The sequence below is a fragment of the Siphateles boraxobius genome, unplaced genomic scaffold, assembly GCF_051911475.1.
Source record: "Siphateles boraxobius isolate OS27281-9 unplaced genomic scaffold, OSU_SipBor_1 6, whole genome shotgun sequence".
NCBI classification, from domain to species: domain Eukaryota; kingdom Metazoa; phylum Chordata; class Actinopteri; order Cypriniformes; family Leuciscidae; genus Siphateles; species Siphateles boraxobius.
Window position 1 is genome coordinate 23,274,077 of NW_027509186.1, and position 22,493 is coordinate 23,296,569.

Sequence of the window (22,493 nt, forward strand, 5' to 3'; positions counted from 1 at the left end):
TGTCAGTGAAAGCAGTTAGTCTGTTAAGTCTATGCTTTGAACAGAGGACAATGAAGCAGAGGTCTAGGACAGAAAAGTTTTGACTTCAAAATGGTAGGCCACACAAAACAAAGGGGAATGGTTTCAAATGGCTGAGTGATTGATTGAAGTGGGCAGGGGACATTGGTGGCAGACAGTGCCCAGTGCCATGGAAGTAGAGATGGAGTGTTGCTCCCACTGCCTGTGCCCTCTCAGCCAGGCTTCTGCTGAGAACAGCACTGACAGGAAATCAACTTCTCTCACACTGCCAGCGCCACTGTGACTTACCACAGAGCCTCTTAGAGCCAAAAGATATTTTACACTAGTGGGAAAAAAGAAATAGTAGTTGTAGTAAAAAAAAAAAAGGGTAACATCATATTTTTTTTGGGATAAGATTCACAGAAATGCCATTTGACATAAAAAAAGGTAATGTATTTTATTTATAAATATAAAAAGTAAATATACATTATGTGTATCTTTAAAATCACCATGAAATCAAAATTGACAATTCTTATCTTGTTTATGGAATATTGCAGTATTGCAATAATATTTGTAATTATTATGTGTACATCATTTTTTTTTATTCATATATTTTATAACGCATATGCATGAAAAGTTACAGCAAATGAATGTCATGAAAAGAATTTCTGTGGCTGCAACCCAACATAATTATACAGTATCATTATATATCAATCTACCATTAACACAATCACTGTAACATGTTACTGCCACCTCTAATGCAAAAGTTGTTGAATGCAACGTTTGGAAGTACGCTAGACAAAAAACAGAAACACACACTGACGAAAAAGGGCAACAGAAGCATGCAGTGATGACAATCTCCCTCTATTATGATCTAAGAGATACTGAGCAATATAAATATTAAGCAGAAACAATGCGCCCTGACCTAAAAGATCTTAATCACTGTTTGCGTGAACAAATGTGAGATTTCAGTGTCAATGTGTTTGAAGAGCTAAACTGGAAGGCGATAACCCACGTTCAGCATGCAGGGAGGGTGCAAAGCGCTCGCTAACCTCCCTCACTGATCCATGCACAAGGTTAGCCTCATCTGCATACGATCAATACACTACAGTAATAATTGTGATCTATTGCGTAAATATTGCAGCGGTCATTGAACTGTCTGAGTAAGAGCCGGAGCGGGTGACCTGCGGGGTAGCAGCTGGAACCTCTCAGCACATCTCAATGGGAGGCGGCATGGAGAATGATACGGCCTACTGGCTCTATGAATGCTAATGTCCAGCAAGGGGACAGGGGACGAGGACACCCAGAGGAGCCTGTGGGATTGCACGGCGAGGAGGTGATGTTCCACCTGGTTGCCACATGCATACACAAACACGCACACACATAGATGCTCATGCATGAAATACCTCTATCATAGCTCCTCTCTTTCGAACGTGTCGGATATTTGACAGATAGTACTCTCCGTGTTGTGTGCCTCTGGTTGCTCTGGGATCTGAGGACAAGATACAGGAAGAGATTGGGGATGTGAGGATGCCAGTGCTGTGGCCTGAAGGAACATGTCAGTGGGAAAGAAGCCCTAAGTCTATCCGTTTGTCTCTCTTCTTCCTTCACTCTTTCTCTCTCCTCTTTGATGTGGCCCTCCCCGTCTCCGTCCTCCAGCTCTGTATTCAGGGGTGGCGGTATGGGGCACTCTGTTGGAATAAGAATGCATGAATTATTTGATAATCAGAGTTTATTGTAATCCTTGACCCTGGCCCTGCATTTCAAACAGGAATTGAGGATTAGACGCATACTGGCTGGTCCTGACAGCCTGACTCCTGTCTCCTCAGGGCAGCTCTCCTCTGTGTGTGTGTGTGTGTGTGTGTGTGTGTGTGTGTGTGTGTGTGTGTGTGTGTGTGTGTGTGTGTGTGTGTGTGTGTGTGTGTGTGTGTGTGTGTGTGTGTGTGTGTGTGTGTGTGTGTGTGTGTGTGTGTTGGCAGGTCTCTTCTGCTTTGAAGTAGCTGACCATAGTCTGTATTAAAGAGGAAAAAACACTGGGCGCCGTGAGCTTTTTCAAGTCACATATCATATACTGTATGTCTTTCAAATGTTCACATGAAAGACATACTGTATATGCAACCACAGGGGTGTAACCCAGGTTTCTAAGCTACTTTTATGGGTAAAACAGGATTCTTGAGGTAAATGTCATGACACTAGAGAACTGCATCACTCAATTTAAGACAGTGCCCATAACCTTAAGACGTAACCTTAGGATATATTTAATAAATTAATAGTTAAAAAATATAAGAAGAGGAGGTGATCTGTGCTTTATTTTATTATACAATCAATTCTCATACATACATATACAGATAAAGTGTAAAGCTGGGTCGTTATCAGTCTGCAAAAAATAAAGTTGTCCTCCAAAGAGGTGGCGGGCGAAAAAAAAAAAAAAAAAAAAAAAGTCTGCAAAAAACAACAACAACAACAAAAAACATACAAAAAAGTACCAAAACCTATCATCAATAATATGTTATATTATATATATATTTTTAAAGAGTATTATGACATTAATTAACCTTAAGATGTCTTATATCTACTATATCTTCTCATCTTGTGAATCAGCTAGCTAACAGTAGCTATACAGTATGTCATATAACAAAACTGTTGATAAACCACATTAAACCATAAGCTGTTTTTCTGGTTTTATTTGGTCTCCTGGTTTGTCTGTTGGTTGGTTTAGAGGGATTTGTGGCCAGTCCCCCAGCTAAATTAGCTGTGCAGAGACATGTCCAGGCTAAGCAAACAAGCTTAGGCTGGTTTAAGTGTTGTTGTTTTTTCCTCCAGCAGAGTAACTCACCATCATGTTGCTAGGGTGCGTGGATGGTTGCCAGGGTGTCGCTATGCAGTTGCTAAGGAGTGATTGATAGGCATTGATTGGGTTTAGGCGGTTTTAGGGGCTGCTTACTGGACAAATGTCAAAACAGTCCTATAGGAAAATATATTGTATTTTCAAAGTTTTATCGCCGCTAAGAAAAAGTGAGTTTGATTGTGTAGGGGGGAAAATAGCACACTTCACCTCAAGACATGGGAGAAGGTGAAAAAAGCACTGTTTTTGTGCACGTGTGTAAAGATGAAAAAAGAGACGAGAACCAACTATAGATGTGAAAAGTGGCAGTGAAAGAGGGCTGAAGAGGTGGGGTTGTACTTGTATTGGAGAATTACAGAGAGCTGTAGCCATCGGCAGCTGAGCTGCAGTCTGTGCAGGGTCACTGGGCTCTGGGTGTTATTTAAACCTCAGGCCTGAGAAAGCTGAACAGGCCTGAAAGCCCTTCATCTGACCTCTACTGTGCACACTGTGAGCCAGAGACAACAGAGCAAAAAACAAAGACAGAGGGATGGAGAGAAAGAGAGAGAGCTCAAGGGAGACATGCAAGGGAGAGGAAAGCAAATGCACCTAGAAGAATGCCAAGGTCTTGGGTGTTAGCATGCTATTGTAGTTCAAACATCTAGGCTATGTATTTTGATTCAAACCTGAAAAATAGGGACACAAAACCTGAGCAGTGCAGCTACATCAGTGTAACACTACCAAATTAATACATACATAAATAGACAATAAAAGTAATTTTATTAGTTCATGTTATTTCAATAAAAGAAGTGTTTAAGAACAGCATTCTCTAATTTGTCTCTCTCCTCCTTTCGCTCTCTGTCCATTTGTCTGACATTAATGACTTAAATTATGAAATTCCTGTGACTGTTTCATTTCCTATAACAACGTCACAGCAGGAGTTTAGTGAAACTCACTCATAAAAACAAATGAGTGTGAAAAGAGCCTTTAAGGCACGCTGGTGTTAATGAGAGCGGCTGAAATATTCTCTAACACGTAGAATGAATGTTATATCTATTAACACAAAACATTTACAGGTTCTTCTTTTTTTGAGAACCCCATGGCCATGCGGTATAAGATACTCGCATGCCCACAAAAGGACCAGGGTTCAATGCATCAAAAGATTCAGGCGATGACGAAAGCTAAATATTTCCAGTGTTTCTCATTGTCAGTGTGTTCATTTTTATGGACAAAATCAATAATTCGAAATTAAAAGATAAGGATGTGATTTGTGTGCTCTTTTATAATGCAATCATTTCCAAAAAGCCGTTTTATTATAAACATAAGTAAAAAGCTAGATAATAATGCCTGGTCTATCAACAAAACAGACAAACAAAACAAAACAAACAATGAAAAGAAGAAACACAAATGTCATCAATAATAATCTGTTTTATTAAGGACATTCAGCTAATTAATGCAATTATATAGAAAAAGTATTTGTTTTAATATTTTAGATTCTCCTTCCAAATGCATCAATAACTTAATTGTGTGTGTGCGGTGTGTGTGTCTCTAATTTATGCATCTTAAATTTGTCTGGTATTCACAAACATTTGTTTACATTTACAATATGACAGTAATGGTGGAGCTGTGAGAGCACATGTGTGCAACACTGCCATCTAGTGTTCTAATAACAAAGCATTTTTGTTCAACTGCACTTCAATGAGCCTTAACAAGCCTTGCACTTTTAATTAGCCATAAAATACACGTCACAAAGAAAGTTTCAGTCCGAGTTTTTTTACATACATGACTAAATGTGTAGATACTGTAAGTGCAAGCAGTCTCATTTTAGTGTGACATTCATAAGGACAGGTGGTTACCTCTACACAACTATACCATATAAAGAACTAGTATGGTGGCCATTTAGTTTAAAATTTCCATGGGCACACTGCAGGTGAGGGATGTCAAGCCCACTGAGACGACTGGAGGTCCAGTGGATTAAAGCAGTGTCACAACATGAACCACTGACCCGGGCTCAGACGGCCAAATGAAGCCGCCTCCGGAATCTGTGCAGCTGCGGCCATTAGGCAGAATGCTCAGAAAGTTTTAATTAAATGCTCTGTGGACTTTCAACTGACCCAACATCCCAGCACTTTGCTGCTACCTGCTGTGGGTGTGTGTACGAGCGAGTGTGTGTATGCTGGGTTAATTAGAGAGAATGGCCAGGCTGCTGATCTTTGACTTGTGACTAATACTGAGCAAAGAGAGAGAGTTAATGGGATTTGGTGGAGGGTCCAGAACGAGGATGTGTCAGCGTGAACCCACAGTCTCGAGACTTTTCTAACAGCCAAACTGTGAACATGAATATGGACCCTTTTTTTTTTTACATTTAGAGTGTAGGCTACATGTCCACTATGAATCAAGGCTTCAAATGATTTGTTAAAGGTGCAATGTGTAAAAAATTTGAGTATCTATTAACAGAAATGCAATATGACATCCATAACTATGTTTTCAGTGGTGTATAAAGAACTTACTTAATAAACCGTAATGTTTTTATTACCTTAGAATGAGACATTTATATCTACATAACCGCGGGAATCCCCTTCTATGAAGGTCGACATATTGTGACATCATGTTTCTACCGTAGCCGACAGCGAACAAACAGCGTTACAGAGCGCGTTTCGTCACTTCCTTGAAAGAGAAGCAGCAGAAAGCTAGAAGCTAGCCATAAACACCGTGAGGAGTGACTTTTCCCTTGTCAGTGGTGTAAAATATGTAGTTGGATTGTTTAATGTAACTTAATTCTTCTCCCTCGCTGTGTTATGGTTTGCTATAAATGTGCTGCACGTTCGTGAGACAGCTGATTAGCACTCTGGTCATTGACCGTAAAACAGTTACAGGAATCACCAACCCGTCGATCTTGGAAGCATTTCAAGTCGATCGCGAAGAGTTTTCAAAATCAGAGAAAAAAAGCCTATTGTGTGTAGTAAATGGTGTCTAGGGGGGTGCGGAGGCACGCGCGCTGTACAATCATGCCATTTTTGCCGCGCGCACATTTGGGCTCATGCGGACACGTGGAGTTTAAACAAGGCTTTACACTTTAACCAGCTCAGCCACAGTAACAGCTCATATTGAGCCAGCTAAACTTTTACTTTCCTGTTAGAAACAATATACAGTATAGTTGCATAGTTTCATGTGGTTCTTCTCCCTCGCTGTATTATGGGTTTGCTATGTGGGGGGAAATGTGCTGGTTACTTTTGTGAGACAATCAGCTGATTACTATTATTATATTATATATTAAGACCCTTGATCCTCACCTGACTATGGCTTTGTAAACTTTATCCATGATGTGGTTTATAATGGACTGTGGTACAGAAACAGTGACAATGTTACACACTCTTGGCTTACTCTGGCTATTCTCTGCTGTCTCAGACGACGATATGTTTGTCCAGTTTCAGGCACCGTAGCTTCTTCGAAAGGGAGGGGTGAGCGGTGGGCTGAGCCCTCAGTGCAACTCGCAGCCGAACCGCTAGATGTCGCAAAAAATCACACACTGCACCTTTAAGAGTAAAACCGACTGAAGATAGGCTACAATGTCGGTAGTATATGTAAATTAAAAATGTTCACTCTTTCTCTGTGTTATGCCTATCGTCCAATGTCTACTCTTTACTCCCAATATTATATTCCTGCAATACCGGAGGCTGTGGTTTCAGGACCCTAGTTTTTGCAAACAGCGCCACCTAGCTAATTCTACGCCAACAAAGAAAACTTGATTAATCAACAAATGCAAAGACTAGACCCACGGAAATTATTCATATTTATTATTTTTCAACCTTATTTTTAACGTAAGAACAAGGCTTTCAGTGTCCGCAGCTTCCAGTTAGTATATAGCAGTACAAAAACAGTTCATTTTGCAGCTGGATGTTGTAAACTGGTATTTGTTTTCAAATCTAATCTATTAATACTAATAAACACACTAGTTTGGTTAATTTACAATTTACCGCACTTTATTAAGTGCGTCACATCAGACGTGAAGCGCCACACTGCGCTCCAGCTAATAAATTGAAGTCTAGCACATACACAGAAAATAAGACTTTCTTTCTAAAAAAACCCTGAATTTAAAACCAGAATCAAGTTGCTCAAATATTGAAACAAATTAGGTTAAATATTTGGGGTTACCAAAGGGGATGTTTAGGGGTAGGTTATGACAATATAACTGTGTACAATTAAACGACTAAATCATTCCTGAAAAATAATAATACAAATACAGAAATGAATAGTAAGTGCTTTAAAACAGTATAAATGCTAATACATACAAAAAAAAACTAGGGTCCTGAAACTGCAGGCTCCGGGATTGCAGGAATAACCTACTCCTTTAAACAGCATTATAGTAAAAAATGGAACACTAACTCACTCCCACTAAATGTTTACTCTTTGAATTCTTTCACCCGGGAACAGTACAAGTCGACATAATGGCTAAAATTTAGCTAAGAAGTATTTCCTACTAAGGAAAGGCGGTATTTGACTCTGGTGAGCGTATCAATAGCAGACTGGGTGGGAGTGGCCTTGGACAGCAACTTGCCCAGTGCATCTGGGTGTTGAAGATTTCCTATATCTATTTGGCAAAAGTGAAGGCAACAGCATTTTTTTTTCTCTGTTTTCTAGTCAGGTAGCACCAATTTCAGTTTTTTTCACCTTTCAACTGTACAGGCAGTCAAGTTTTATTGAAAGCCCATATTGCCAGCGGTGAAGTACACATTTAATGATTTTTCTGCAGTCACTATTTGCGGAAAGCTTTAACAATAGTCCAGGATGCACGTTCTGCCATAAATTAAGCTACTGATATTATGAATAGTCATCAACAGTGGAAGACATGAGGAAAGTGAAATCAAGCTGTTCTTTACAGTTTTGAGAATCTTATCTTAAATACTGAGACAATTACACAGAACACTGTTTCTGTGTAAGAGACAACAATCAGATAGTAGAAGAAAAAGAAATGCTATGATTTACACCATGATATTCTAGTGTATTCTTATATATATGTACCGTGTGTATGTATGTTAGATATCTTCCCTGATTATCACAGACATCTTAATGTACTGCTACCTCAAAAATATTTTTTTGGAAATTAAACAATTCAACACAATTCTTGAACACTCGGTCGCAATTTCAGTAAATCTTGAGTGTAAATGTTACATTGGCATGTTTTTGAAAAAGATGATTGTTTTTTCAAGCTGGGATTTCGAAGGTTGTCTCTTTTTTGCATTCAGTATCAAAATAACTTATTTTGTGTTCTGCAGAAGAGAGAAAGTCATGCAGGTTTGGAACAAAATGAGGGCGATTAAACGGTGACAGAATTTTCATTTCCAGCTGATCTATCCCTTTTAGAAACCACAAAATTCACCCCTGCATGCTGATTAAAATAACTTTCTGTATGGCAGGAAGAGTAGAAGTATTTAGAAATAAACATGACTCCCTGTGAAATGATGTGCTGCCGGGTCCTGACGATGCCCTATCTGAATCCTTATTTCCCAGCTTTTATCATGGTCTGACACTTGTGCAGCTTGGGTAATCAGAGAGCCCGTCCGCCATAAAGGAAGCCTGCATTCTAATCTCAACTGTTGCATATCTAATACTAATTAGAATCCTGCAACTGGGTCACTGCCATTGTTTTTCAAGTACTGTCAAGTCGAGGGAAACATATGAAACTGAAATGATACCCTGCATGGCGGAGGCGCATGATTGAATCCTCTCTCTACCACTGATGTGCTCTCATCCATCCTATTAAAATATTCAATCTGCTGTCCCCCATTCTGAAGGGTTGAGCTGGGAAGGGCAGCTGCCAAAAAGCCCTCTCTCTCTCTCTCTCTAGTTCACAACTGCACCAGTGTTCATGGCAGAACCCCACTCCAAAAATCAGGGTGCTTTTCCTGTCATCTCGGGTCTGATTTTAATTAACGATTCAATCCGTGCGCAGACAGATTTGATTCCTCATGTTTGTTTATGCACTTTTGCAGCCGATCTCTCTCAGGGCAATCAGATTACAGATTAAGGGGGGGGGGGGGGGGGGGGGATCGTTTTTCCCCCTCCCAGGTCCTATCAGCAAACATGCACGCAAATGCACATATACATACAACTTAATCCATGTTAGAGTTCTGATATGAATAGAAGAGTCTGATGTTTAGCAGCAGTCAGTAATTTTCTTATTAATCACTTTGTATATACACATATACCAACACTTTTCAAGCAAAAAAAATGTCACAAAAAAGATAGTTTTGAGAAAATACATTATTCTTTGCAAATACCACTTGGTTTGATATTTTGTGTCTGGTGCAATTTAAGAAATCTTGATGTGTGATTTAAGTGTCTAAATACTTTTTTGAGGCCACTGTATGCCTCTGATGCCATGATATGTAAAAGTATAGGGCTATAAGCTGCGGATTACGTAGTGACAAGCCAATATGATATTAATGTTTGTTCAATCAGAGTGCACTGATCTGATGTTGGCGATTTAAAGCTGACTGCGAAACTCTTTAATAAGGTCTCTGATGAGCCGGAGTTATGATGGGACTTCTTGGCCAATTTGCTCACAAATTGAGAGAGACCAGCAACCAGTGACTGTAATGACATATAATGTGATGTCTCCCAAAAATGTCAGATTATAAGAGTATTATACATCAAGATCACGCCTGGTTTAAGTGAGGCACTCTCAAATATTTACTATTTGTTTACTATATTTTAGTTTTGGGGTCAGTGAGTTTATTTAATGTTTTTTGAGAGAAGGCTCTTATACTCACCAACGCTGTATTTATTTATTTTTTATTTTATTTTTTTAAATACAGTAAAAGCAGTAACATTTTGAAACTGTTTCATATTTTAATGTCAATATTTTTATTCCTGTGATATAAAACTGAATTTTCAGCATCATTACTTCAGTCTTCAGTGTCACATGATCCTTCAGAAATCCTTCTGCTGATTTGCGTTTTAAGAAACATTTCTTATTATTATCAATGTTAAAAACAGATGTGATGCTTAATATGTAATATATTTGTATAATATTTTATACATCCTTTGATGAATAGAAATTTCAAAAGAACAGCATTTTATAATATAAATGATATATATAAAATAACGTTAATAATATGTAATATATATATATATATATATATTGATGTCTTTACTATCACTTTTGATCACTTCTGAATAAAAGCATTTCTTAAAAATAAATCTTACTGACCCAAACTTTTGAGCCGTATTACAATTTTGCACAATGCTGACTTTTCAGAGTACTTTTAATGTTTACAGAATAATTTGCTTAATTACTTTTACAAAAATAAATAAGTAAATTAATAATCATAATAAATTATTATACATTATTATAAGTAAACAAATAAAACAGCATATTACTACTATTATTACTACAAATAATTTACTTTAAATTTACTACAAATAATTACAGCACTTTGTAACACAACTTCTGATATAAATAAAAATGAAAAAGATAGATCTAAATGTCCATTTTCAAACTATCATTACCATTATTGAATTTCTTTTAAACTACAATAACAAACAAGAAATTGCACAAAAGACACCGTGACCGCACACACTTTTTTTAGTCTATCTCAGCATGGCCTCTGTTCTTCTCAACACTGAAAATGGTATTTGGAGACAAACAACTTCATTCTGCTGTGCGTCTGTAATTAGCTGTGGAATTAGCGGCACTGACGTGCCTCCGTAGATCAGCAGGGCCCTCCAGGGAGGCTGCCGGGACCGAGCAAGCCGCATTTCCAATTATTGTGTTGAATTGCTAATTTAGTTATTGTGCCTCCCGTAATTGTGATGGGTATTGGGTGTGCGATTCAATTTGTTTTAAATATTTGTGGGCTGGCGGATTGGTAATAGAGCTGACCTATCTAGCGGCCCAGTATAAAAGTAAGAGAGGAAAAACAAAGGGAAGAGACTACAAAGATATTCTCCCTCTCCCCTTCTCTCTTTTTTCCCTCTCTCATCGTCTTAGTTTGATCTGCCTCATCCCTCTTAAGACCGTTGAAGTTAAAAAGCTTGAAATTTAGAAAATAGTACTTTGATCAGCTGTAGGAGGGAAGCATCAGGCATTAGAGGACAGAACATTGAGGGCTCTGGTTTGAAGATAAGCAGGGAATGCCTGGCTCCCTAAATATTGCGGCATGCAGGAGCTTTTTGTGTGGAGCGTGTGGAGGTACAGGCAGTGCTCGGGCAGGATTAGGCGAGAGGTTTATGCAGCTCTCGGGATGCGAGCTCCTGATATACCATGTCACTGCCATGCTCTCATTTCAGAGTCTTTGCCACAACCTGTATGGCATATTAAATAACGGGGGGTACTCTGCTATAGCACTCAGATAATGATAATGATGCTAAAGTGACAACAAATGCAAATTCGGAGTCATAATTATTATTTACATATAATGACAAAACTCCATTAAATTAGTGACAGAGATACAGGTCGATAAAAAGGAAAATATAGAAGTGCCCATGCATTTAACACAGCAGTCTATCTACTTTACATTGTTTACTTTTAACAGGATTCTCTCTAATAAGTTCACAGAACTAAATCAGTGACTTACTTTTATTTCAAAAAATGGGAAAACAACGCGCACACACTTTTACTGATATTCAATAGAGTATATAGAGAATATTTTTTTTATATAAATCAAATATCTAAATAATAAAACCTAACTAACTTACACCCTAACCATAACAGAAAACTCTCTAAACTTTATTTACTTTTTTAATACACTTTTTATCACTAAGCACATCCCCAAAAGGATGTCTCTCTCACACACACACATACACACACACACACACATACACACACACACACACACACACACACACACACACACACAGATTGTGATTTTCTTCCTAAAATAGTATAATGTAAATCTGACGAGTTTTGAAAAATAGCTTACATGAGTCTCATTGATTATTTAATGCACTATATGTTACAGAAAATATACAAATGCAAGTTATCCTCTATGTCATCAAATGTCTAAACATAACTAAACTATAGATAAATAGACATGGATAGATATAGATAAACTGTCAATAAAGTTCTTAGGTTAACATTTTTATATATGCACGAGGGAAATTGTATATTTTTAAAAGTTGCTGTTCCAAAGTCTCAAAATTAATTTAAGCTCAGAAAGACTGACACATATTTACACAAGACAAAAAAAAAAAAAAAAACCAACTTTTAGATAGCAAAGTTTAGTATGCCACACAGCAGGCACAGGTTGACTTGGTCATGTAACCCGCCCATGAACACATAATACAAGCAAAAAGCACAATGGATTCTTATACCTTAATAGAAACTAATCCCAGTTAATACATACTATACAAATAAAGTAACATACAAGAACAAGAAACTACAAACCAGAAACTAAAAGATAAAAACATGACTGATAGCATTAATATAGTATGCACAACAGCAGAAGCAAACTAATGCATGCCAGACAGTACTTCACAGCACCTCATATGAAGGGCAGAAAAGAAGGTCTCGTTGACCTCGCACTGAATTAGCATTATCTGATTCAGTTATGTTACAGCACCATAGCAGATATAGCTATCTGTGAAATATCTGTAAGCAGATTAGTGAACAAGTGTGCTACATCTCAGGTGAATGTAAGAGTCCAGTGACCAGCATCAATAATAATGTTCTCAGCTACAGTCGACATGAAACGGAAGTTGAACTATATCCGAGTGAAATGGCTTCTTGAAAAAGAAAAAATGTGGGGCGGGATTTTATTTTGTCCATTGGGAATTGATTGGATAATTGTGGTTCCCTTTCGTTGTCACTCCGAGTTACGTCGGATGACGACGAATGGGGTTTCGCTTAGAACACCTATCGACTTCGAGTATTACAAAACGAGCCAATGGCAAAGAAATGCCATGGGTCTGCGGAATTTGCATAGCGTATCTCCGCCTTACCTCGTGGGTATAAAAGGAGGACGCCAGCAACATGCAGATATGTTTTCGCTTCGGAGCCAAGAATATTTCTTCACTCCACAGTCATCTCTGACTTCGCTCTACGAGACGAGCTTCTCTCTCCGATGTTGGTGTGACGGCGATCTGCAGCGAGCTCACAGTGCCTGCTGATCTGTGCAGTGATCTGCCAGTGTGTGTGTGTCTCCCTGTGTGCTTCAACATCGCGGAGTTTTTTTCTCCTCTCTTAAAAGAGCTCGCACGCGGCACGTCTTTTTAAAGACGGCTCGCCCGTGCATTTCTGGTTGCAGCGGACTGGTATCGGACTCTGATGGGCACGAGCGCTGTCTAGTGTGTTGGGCTTTGATCATGCTTGAACAGCGCTCGTGGATGACTCATGTTCTCTCTGGGAACGTGATCATCGCGTCATATATAGGTCGAGACTCGGTGAACTCGCAAGAGTGAGAGTCCCCTCATCCACCCCCCGATCTTCGGCTGGTGGCCAGGGTGACCTGAGGGTGTTGGTCTGGAACAAGGCGCCGACTCTGTGTCCGCGACCCCAGCCCCCCTCTTTAATGACGGTGCCCGCTAGCGAACTGATGATTCCACGAGTCTACCCCCCAAAAAAAAAAAAAAGGGGTGGCCCGTGTGTTTTCATTTGAAGCTACAGAGGATGATGCTGTGTCTGTAGCAGCATCACTAGGTGGGCTTGATTCTTCTGGAAATGACGACTCGTCACAGCTGCCACCCTCTGGTGTGCATACGGTTGTGCCTGAGTCTGATCCGGAGATGACGGCCATGCTTTCCCGGGACGATTGGTTTTTGGGTGAGGCCGCCGACCCGCGTCCACGGCAAACCCCAATATCTTTCCTCCCGGACGTGCATGATGAGATCACGGGTCCGCTCGTTGGTCTCATCCGCCTTTCCTCCCCTAAGGGGCCGCGGCCCATGGGTACACTGGGGTCCCCCTGGTTGAACGCTCTGTTGCCATGCTACTGTGTCCTCAGAGTGCTTCCCGGCGCAATCCTAAGCACCCGTCCAAAGCCTGTAGTTCTTTTCGTCTACACTAATCTGTGGCGAAATCCTATAGTGCCACAGGACAGGCAGCCGCCTCACTGCATCCCATGACCGTTCTGCTGGTCTACCTGACCCAGATGCTCATGCTCATGGACATGCAGGAGGGCGGGACTGACCCGAGGCTCTTCAGTGAGCTGCTCGCCGCCACTGACCTTGCTCTCCGAGCGACGAAAGTGGCCGTACGCTCTCGGAGTCAGGTGATGTTCACCATTCTGGGGCTGACCGGTCTGAGGTGCACGATGTCGGGTGGACCCGTCTGCTCGACACCCCCATCTCCCAAGTCGGCCTCTTCGGCGGTGCGGTTGAGTGCTTCTGGCCTACAGTTCTCAACCGCCCATGAGCAGATTGAGGTTATTCTGCCCGACGGCCCCGCCGTCCGCTCAGATCCCTCAGTCTGCCCACCGCCGAAGGCACCCTCCTACGGTTCCAACCCCGCCCATTCACCCGGGCCTGGCTCTGGAAGACCGTAGCTGGGACGCCACAGCCCTCTCCAGCCCCGCCCCCCGCTAAACGCCGGGTTAGCGACACTTTTGAGATGGGTTGCTCAGAGATGAGACTCAGTTCTTCCAGGAGTTGGTAGCAGGGCCACTCCTTTCCCCGGTGGAGGGCTGGCGAAGAATCCTTATTCAGAAAGAACTGACTCTCTCGTCTCTGAGCATATAGAGTTCTCGGACGACACAGAGCGCCGCCCACAAGCCGTGCTCTCCTCGTCCCCCTCTGTTCCAGAGGCGGTTGACACGGCGTGCCGTCCACGGACTGCTTCGCCCCTGTCCCCCTCTGTCGCCAGACCCCTGACAGAGCAGGCCCCCGTGGAACGCTGGTCCTTTCCTGGGCTCCTCTGTCAGGGTGCGGTTATGACCTTGCCCCCACACCGGGCCGCTATGCCGTCCACGTCTGGGCCAGTCATTCCGCTTCGCTGCACCACCCGGGGGACGTCTGTGGTTCTTGACGCCGCTGGTACAGTTGGGAGCCTGCCTAGAGCTTCCCTTCTGTTCCGCTGGGTAGCGCGAACCATCGGCTCGGCTTGCGATTCAGTTCGCACGGTCTCCTCCCCGCTTCAGGGGAGTCTGCTCCACTTTGGTCGGTGGCTATGCCCCTATCATGAGAGCGGAGGTTGCTACCCTACTGGCGATGGGTGCGATTGAGACTGTTCCTCCAGCCGAAATGAGGTCCGGTGGGTGACGGCCAATCCTGGACCTACGCATCTTAACCGCTCCCTTCACAGGCTGCCGTTCAAGATGCTCCTGGCCAAACGCATTTCTGGATGTGTGCGGCCACAGGATTGGTTTGCAGCGATCGACCTGAAGGACGCCTACTTTTATGTCTTCGTTCTCCTTCGACTCAGACCATACCTACGGTTTGCTGTCAGGGCACGCGCATATCAGTACGCTGTTCTCCCATTCGGGCTAGCCCTGTCTCCTCGCGCCTTCACAGGGGTTGTTGAGGCAGCCCTTGTTCCTCCATGGGAACATGGGGTTCGCATCCTGAACTATCTCGGTGACTGGCTGTCTTAAGCTCACTCCTGAGACCAGGTTTGCGAATACAGGGACCCAGTGCTCCGGCACCTAGCTCGTCTGGGCCTTCGGGTCAACTGGGGAAGGAGTAAACTTTGCCCCGTGCAGAGGATCTCTTTTCTCGGTATGGACTTGGTCGCCTTCTCCACTCAGCCATTGCTGACTTGCCTGAGACTATCAAGCGCAAGAGTGCGGTTCCACTGAAGTTTTTTCAGAGGCTCCTGGGGCATATGGCATCTGCAGCCGCGGTACGTCGCTCAGATTGCTTTATATGAGACCGCTTCAGCTTTGGCTTCGCGACCGAGTCCCGAGGTGGGCATGGCAACACGGCACCCTCCGAGTACCAGTTACTCCGACCTGCCGTCAGTACTCACCCCGTGGTCGAACCTCAGTTTTCTACGGGCCCGAGTGCCCCTGGAACGAGCTTCCCGGCATGTTGTCTCAACAGATGCCTCCACGGGCTGGGGCGCCATGCGCAATGGACATGCTGTCACACTCTCATGTTGAGCAGAAATGCTCCTGAAAAATTCTGTGAGATTTATCACACCCAGGTGTTGAGCAAGGTTGCTCCTGAAGCTCAGTGATTCTCGCATGTAGTGTTGAGCAGTATGGCATGTCTATTGCCTCGAGTTGCTGGCAGTACGCCTTGCCCTGCACCGCTTCCGGGCGTTGCTCTGGGGTCAACACGTACTAGTCCGATCAGACAATACCGCCTCAGTAGCGTACATCAACCATCAAGGTGGTCTACGCTCGCGCCGTATGTCGCAACTCGCCCGCCACCTCCTCTTATGGAGTCAGAAGCATCTGAGGTCGCTTCGAGCCATTTTCATTCCGGAGTCCTGAACTGTGCAGCCGACGAGCTCTCACGGCTTCGGCCACTCCCTGGAGAATGGCGACTCCATCCCCAGTCGGTTCAGCTGATTTGGGACCAGTTCGGGGACGCGCAGATAGATCTGTTTGCCTCTCACGACTCGACCCATTGCGCCCAGTTTTATTCCCTGACCGAGGGCACGCTCGGCACGGATGCTCTGGCGCACAGCTGGCCGCAGGGCCGCAAGTATGCGTTTCCCCCAGTGAGCCTTCTTGCGCACACCTTGCGCAAGGTCAGGGAGGACGAGGAGCAGGTCATTCTGCTTGCCCCTTTCTGGCCCAACCGGACCTGGTTCCCCGAACTAGTACTCCTCGCGACAGCACCCCCCTGGCCGATCCCTCTGAGGAAGAACCTTCTTTCTCAGGGACGGGGCACCCTATGGCACCCTCGTCCCGATCTTTGGAGCCTCCACGTGTGGCTCCTGGATGGGACGAGGCAGGTTTGAGTACCCTACCACCAGCGGTGGTGGCTACCATCACTTCCGCTAGAGCGTCGTCCACGAGACACGTCTATGCGTTGAAGTGGAACCTCTTCGTCAACTGGTGCTCTTCTCACCGAGGAGACCCCCGGAGATGCTTGATCAGCGTTGTGCTTTCCTTCCTTCAACAGGGGTTGGAGCGAAGGCTGTCTCCCTCCACCCTTGAAGGTCTATGTTGCCGCCATTGCCGCACATCATGACCTCATTGAAGGTAAGTCGGTGGGGAAGCACGACCTGGTCATCAAGTTCCTGAGAGGAGCGAGGAGACTAAATCCGCCTCGCCTCCTCTCGTTCCCTCTTGGGACCTCTCAGTGGTTCTAACTGCCCTGAAGAATGCTCCCTTTGAGCCCCTGCAATCAGTCGAGCTTAAGTTCCTGTCTATGAAGACAGCGCTCCTGGTTGCACTGGCCTCCATCAAGAGGGTTGGGGACCTGCACGTATTCTCCGTTGACGAAGCGTGCCTGGAATTTGGGCCGGCTTCCTCTCACGTGATCCTGAGACCCCGGCCTGGATACGTGCCCAAGGTTCCTACCACTCCCTTTCGGGACCAGGTGGTGAACCTGCAAGCGCTGCCCCATGAGGAGGCAGACCCAGCCTTGGCACTGCTCTGTCCAGTACGCGCTCTCCGCGCCTATGTAGACAGAACGCAGTGTTTCAGGACCTCTGACCAGCTCTTGTCTGTTATGGTGGGAAGCTGAAGGGAAAGGCTCTCTCCAAGCAAAGGTTGTCTCACTGGATAGTGGACACCATTGCTTTGGCATACCAGCAGCAAGGTCGACCGTGCCCCCTTGGTGTGACTGCCCACTCCACCCGGAGTGTGGCGTCCTCTTGGGCTCTAGCGCATGGCGCCTCGCTAACAGACATCTGCAGAGCTGCAGGCTGGGCGACACCTAACACATTCGCCAGATTCTATAATCTCCGAGTGGAGCCTGTGTCCTCTCATGTACTCGCTTCAACCAGCTAGTACCGGACCCGCTCAGGTGTCTTCGCTTGCTCGCCATTCCACTCCACGGACTGGATACGTGCGATATTTTCCTCAGGTGAGCTTTCCTGAAAGCCCTGAGCTCCTCCAGCACTCCTGACGTCGGCGCCAGTGTCTATTGCCTGTGCGTCGGCTAGGTGCCTCCCGTGTGCACGGTCCCTCCTCTGAGCGACCCCCACATGTGTATTTCCACTGTAAGCCTCTCTGAGCATGTGTCTTTCCCTTGGCAAGCCACCTTGCCACCCCTGGGGTTGAAATATTCCACCTGCGGCTGGACACCCCAGTGTTTTCCATATGCTTCCTTCGGGTCATATGTGTATTCTCTAAGTCCCCCCCCTCTGGGTTGGCATTAATTGCATACTTCCCCTAAGCTTGGGATATGCTTCCCAGTGTACTTTGGTATTCCTGTGATAAATGGAGTCCTTTGTCCAGGCTGACAGGGATCTCGATTTACGCAGGGCACTGGAAGACAGCTGAGAAGGTGGCGTGATTAGACTGGTAACCCCATTCGTCGTCATCCGACGTAACTCGGAGTGACAACGAAAGGGAACGTCTACGGTTACGTATGTAACCCTCGTTCCCTGAGTAGGGAACGGAGACGTTACGTCTGCCTGCCACTTTCCGCTGTACCGCGGGGATCGCCTGAGCTCAGTCTTGGCTCCTCAGCGAAGAAACATATCTGCATGTTGCTGGCGTCCTCCTTTTATACCCACGAGGTAAGGCATTTCTTTGCCATTGGCTCGTTTTGTAATACTCGAAGTCGATAGGTGTTCTAAGCGAAACCCCATTCGTCGTCATCCGACGTAACGTCTCCGTTCCCTACTCAGGGAACGAGGGTTACATACGTAACCGTAGACGTTTCCTATTGGTCAATCTCATATGAGTGACAGGCTATCCGGCCCTCACGACAGTAAACACGTCATCAGAGAAGAGATGTTGCTGCACAAGGAAGGGGAAATTATTTTGATTAAAGATTACGAGGCATATGAATAAAAAAAAGATGTGCAAAGATTAATCTTTTTTAATAAATACAACAATATTCTATTTTAAAAAAAAGATTTGTCAAAAGATTTCGTGTTGATATAAGAATTTGTTTCAGAGAGACAGCATAATTAAAGCACAAAAAAGACAACCAAAGATAAAGGGATACAAAAAACTGCAGTGTGAGTGACTGCAAAACTGATCAATGCAAGTTGAAGTTCTAGGTTGATTCTTGTTTGTGGTTAATATTTGTGATATTGTCAGTTTTGGTTAAATAATGTGTCAAATTATTGTAAACATTGTTTGCGTGCCCAATTTCTGACACTGTATTTAACAGAAAAATACACATTTGGTGGTGAAACTGAAGTACAAAACATGATATGTAAAATTGGTCCAGCACATCCAATGCATTTATTTCGGCCGCTATTTTCTTTTATTGTGATGTGCACATTTAAACAAACTACAAAATGTGTTTGTGGAAGGGCAATTTTGTCTCATCTGGGTCCACCAATTGGTATATTTGAACATGTGCAAATGTGTTTTGTGTGCATGTTTATTGAATGAGGGTGAGTGGGGAGGTGAGAGGGGTCTGTGTGTGTGATTTCAGCCTTTCATGTCTGTTTTGCAGAATGTGTGTACAGTTGTCCAGTTTTGACCCCAGGGTCATTTTGAAAGGCTTTGCCCTGAATGAGGCCTCTTAAGTTCCTCTCTGTTCTTTGATAGCTCTCACCGCTGCTCACACGCGCACGCAAACACTCACGCTCGCTCTGAAGCGCGCATGCAACAGCTATTTACACCTGCCGCGTTTGATCATCAATTAAGTACTCCTTCTGAAGATGTTTGAATCCTCCCGCACGCTTCAACCCCCAGTCCACAACCCCTGATCAATCCACTGCACTTATTGATGTCTAGATTGCTAACGGCACTCTGAAAGCTGAGCACTTTCTGATAGATGTGAAATGCAATCGTTTCTATCTCCCCCATCTGCAGTCTGGTCAGCGGAGCAAGTTGATGATAAACTTTTTAGTCCATGATATTCCTTCAACACTACTAGCCAAAGTTACTCATGAATGTCAGACTCCAGGACCACTGGAGGTTCTATGTGAAATGCTTTATATTATTTGTATTAGTTATATAATGCAACAGTAATTGTTAAAGAAACAGTTCACCCCAATATTCTGCCATTATTTACTTTCCCTCATGTAGTCACATTTACAGTATGTCTGTTCCTCAGATAAAGCTATATGGCTTTGGAATACTTAGAAAATACAGTTGTGAATCACTCATGTGGACTTTTATGAAACCTTATTGTGCTTTGTATCCCTTTAAAGGGTCGAAAAGCTTTTTTTTCCCACAGAAGTAAAGTTTCCACAGAAAAAAAGTTCCAGTTTTTCCTACAGTTTGGAAAAACATGACGGCAAAAGAATGAGCTATAATGACAATTTGCTTTTTTTTTTTTTTTTACAACTTAAAAAAAAACAATTTCCACAACTTTTAAATCTTGAATTACTTTAAAAATGGGTATGATTCTTATTTGGTTGTCAAACTAAATTGGATTCAATGCAATTAACTAAAAATCATGATTTACAATGAATCTGGTAAAAACAGTAAACCTTTAATATTAATACTTCTCAGTATCCACAATGTTCGCTCTCCCGTTGCAGACTCCGCTTTACCACGCCCCCATCGCCACATACCCCCTACCACCCGCCCTCCATTCTGTAGTCCCCCCATTCTTACCGTGGCCCAGCTCTGACCACTGGACCGGATCCGGTGCTTGCTTTTTAGTGAGATCAGTCAGCAGGCTGGTGAGTTCCGAATAACTAGGCACAAACCTTCTATAGTATCCCACCAGCCCCAGGAACGGTCTCACCTCCTTTTTGGTTTTAGGATTTGGACAGGCTGAAATCACGGCAGTCTTATCAATGATACCATATCTCCACACGCCCAATTGCACACTTCTTCGAGTTCGCTGTGTGGCCCGCCACACCGCCAAACTCAGCGATCTCAGGACAGTGCGTATATGTTCCCGATGTGCTGCCAGTCATTACTATAGATAATGACATCATTCAGATAGGCAGTGAAATACGCGGAATGTGGCCAGAGGATTTTGTCCATGGAGCTGGAAGCTGGAAGGTAGCCGGAACCCCAAATAACCCGAACGGAAGAGTAATAAATTGGTGTAATTCAAACTGCATTGTGAATTTTCTTTGGTGATAAGGAGATCAGATAAGGAGATCAGTCAATAACCTTTTTTTCAAATCCAGTGTCGAATAAAAGTGAGCCGAACCTAACCGAACAAGTAGCTCATCAACTCGAGGCATTGGATAAACAGCATTCACCTTCTTGTAATGAACACAGAATCGGATTGAGACGTCCATTTTGGGTACATCCGGATTATAAGTTATGGCGAACAGATGGGGAGGTGCATGTCAACTTTATCACCTCAACCTCCTAAAACGCTGGAATGAGGTGACAATGGTTGAGATAGTGACGGCTGTTTCGGTAGAGGATGATCTCAGAGTGGGTTTCCGAGTCAATACGCTCGCGCTGGTACCCGAGGGAGATCAGCGCAGCTCACCGATGTAGCCAAGTTGCAGACAGACTTTGCAGATGTGTTCTTGTCCCATATTGAAACGGTACCAGGTTTGGTGCCTAGGTCTCAGGTAGCTGAAGGATAATCCACCACATCCTCATGCACACACCGCCCTTTAATCTTGCGGCTCATATCCAATGCCCCTGGTTGCATCAGGCTTTGATGACTGGAGGTTTGGTTACAGCCTGAATCCACCAAAGCCTGATATGTTAATACTCAGAGGTATTTGGTACTGCCAGGCTGGATCGAGGGCAGCCCCTGGGGAGTCGGGGACCCGGATCAAAGTTTCCATCTCCATGACTGGACACTTGTCCTGGAAATGACCCGGGTACTAGCATCTCCAGCAGACCAGCCCAGGCCTTCCCGCTGTCCCGGCAGCAGAAAGATGGCCAAGACACTGACAGAGAGAGGGGAGAAGTGGAAATGATGCGGAGGGTCCAGCGCCCTCCACCCCGCATGTGCCAGGTCTGGACCACAGGGACCACAGGGCTGGAGAGATTGACATTAGGAAGGGGCTAGGGGCCAGCAGGATGGCCATTTTCCGCTACGTCGGCTGGTGGCACTGGACCCACTCGGCCGTCCAGCACTGCAGCTGTGCGATGAACTGCTCCAGCACCACCAGGTTGATCATTTTTCCTTGAAGTCGTAGGTCTGTGTCTATCAGCGCCATTTTCTCAAACAGGTCCACGACCGCCTCCGGTTCATCCTATGGAGCTATTTTTTTTCTTTAGACATGTGTAAGATGGTAGGGACTGTGCTTGGGGCAACCTCCAGGCCAAGCAAGCTCAGAATAACACGCCGGTCCTCCTCCTGTGCCTGGACCAACAAACGGAAACGAACCTCCTGTTCCAGTCTGAAGACTATGAGCGCATGGTGTTGTGTTTGGTGAAGACCAGCAAGTGACTTGACCAGCTCCGCAAGTGGCGTTGGTTGTGCGGGCTGAATGGCGGCATGCCAACTCTACGTCGCAGGTTTCGGGAACCACTGTAAGCAGGTTCAAAATAAAAGAGCAAGGAAGTCAGGTCAGCGAGTTACTTTCAGCTATTTATTTCTCTCTCCAGAAATCATATACAGGCACTTTAGCGCACTTCACAACAAAACGGTAAATCAAATCATCCTAGGTCTTTGGGCCACTTACATCTGTCTCTCCGCAAGTTACTGGAATTAGAGACAGGTGCTAGTCATCATGCAATGTAATGTTTAAATTTTAAAATGAAGTGTGGAAAAACCTAGAGCA

The 22,493-nt window shown here is 44.1% G+C and overlaps 1 long non-coding RNA gene across 1 annotated transcript in view; it reads right to left on the reverse strand.

The window, feature by feature from the left end:
* LOC143716127 (uncharacterized) overlaps positions 1–22,493 on the reverse strand; it is a 97,963-nt gene that overhangs the window by 14,096 nt on the left and 61,374 nt on the right. The window contains exon 2 of the long non-coding RNA XR_013195951.1: positions 1,404–1,688. This is a non-coding gene — a long non-coding RNA (uncharacterized LOC143716127). The remainder of the gene's footprint in view (positions 1–1,403; positions 1,689–22,493) is intronic.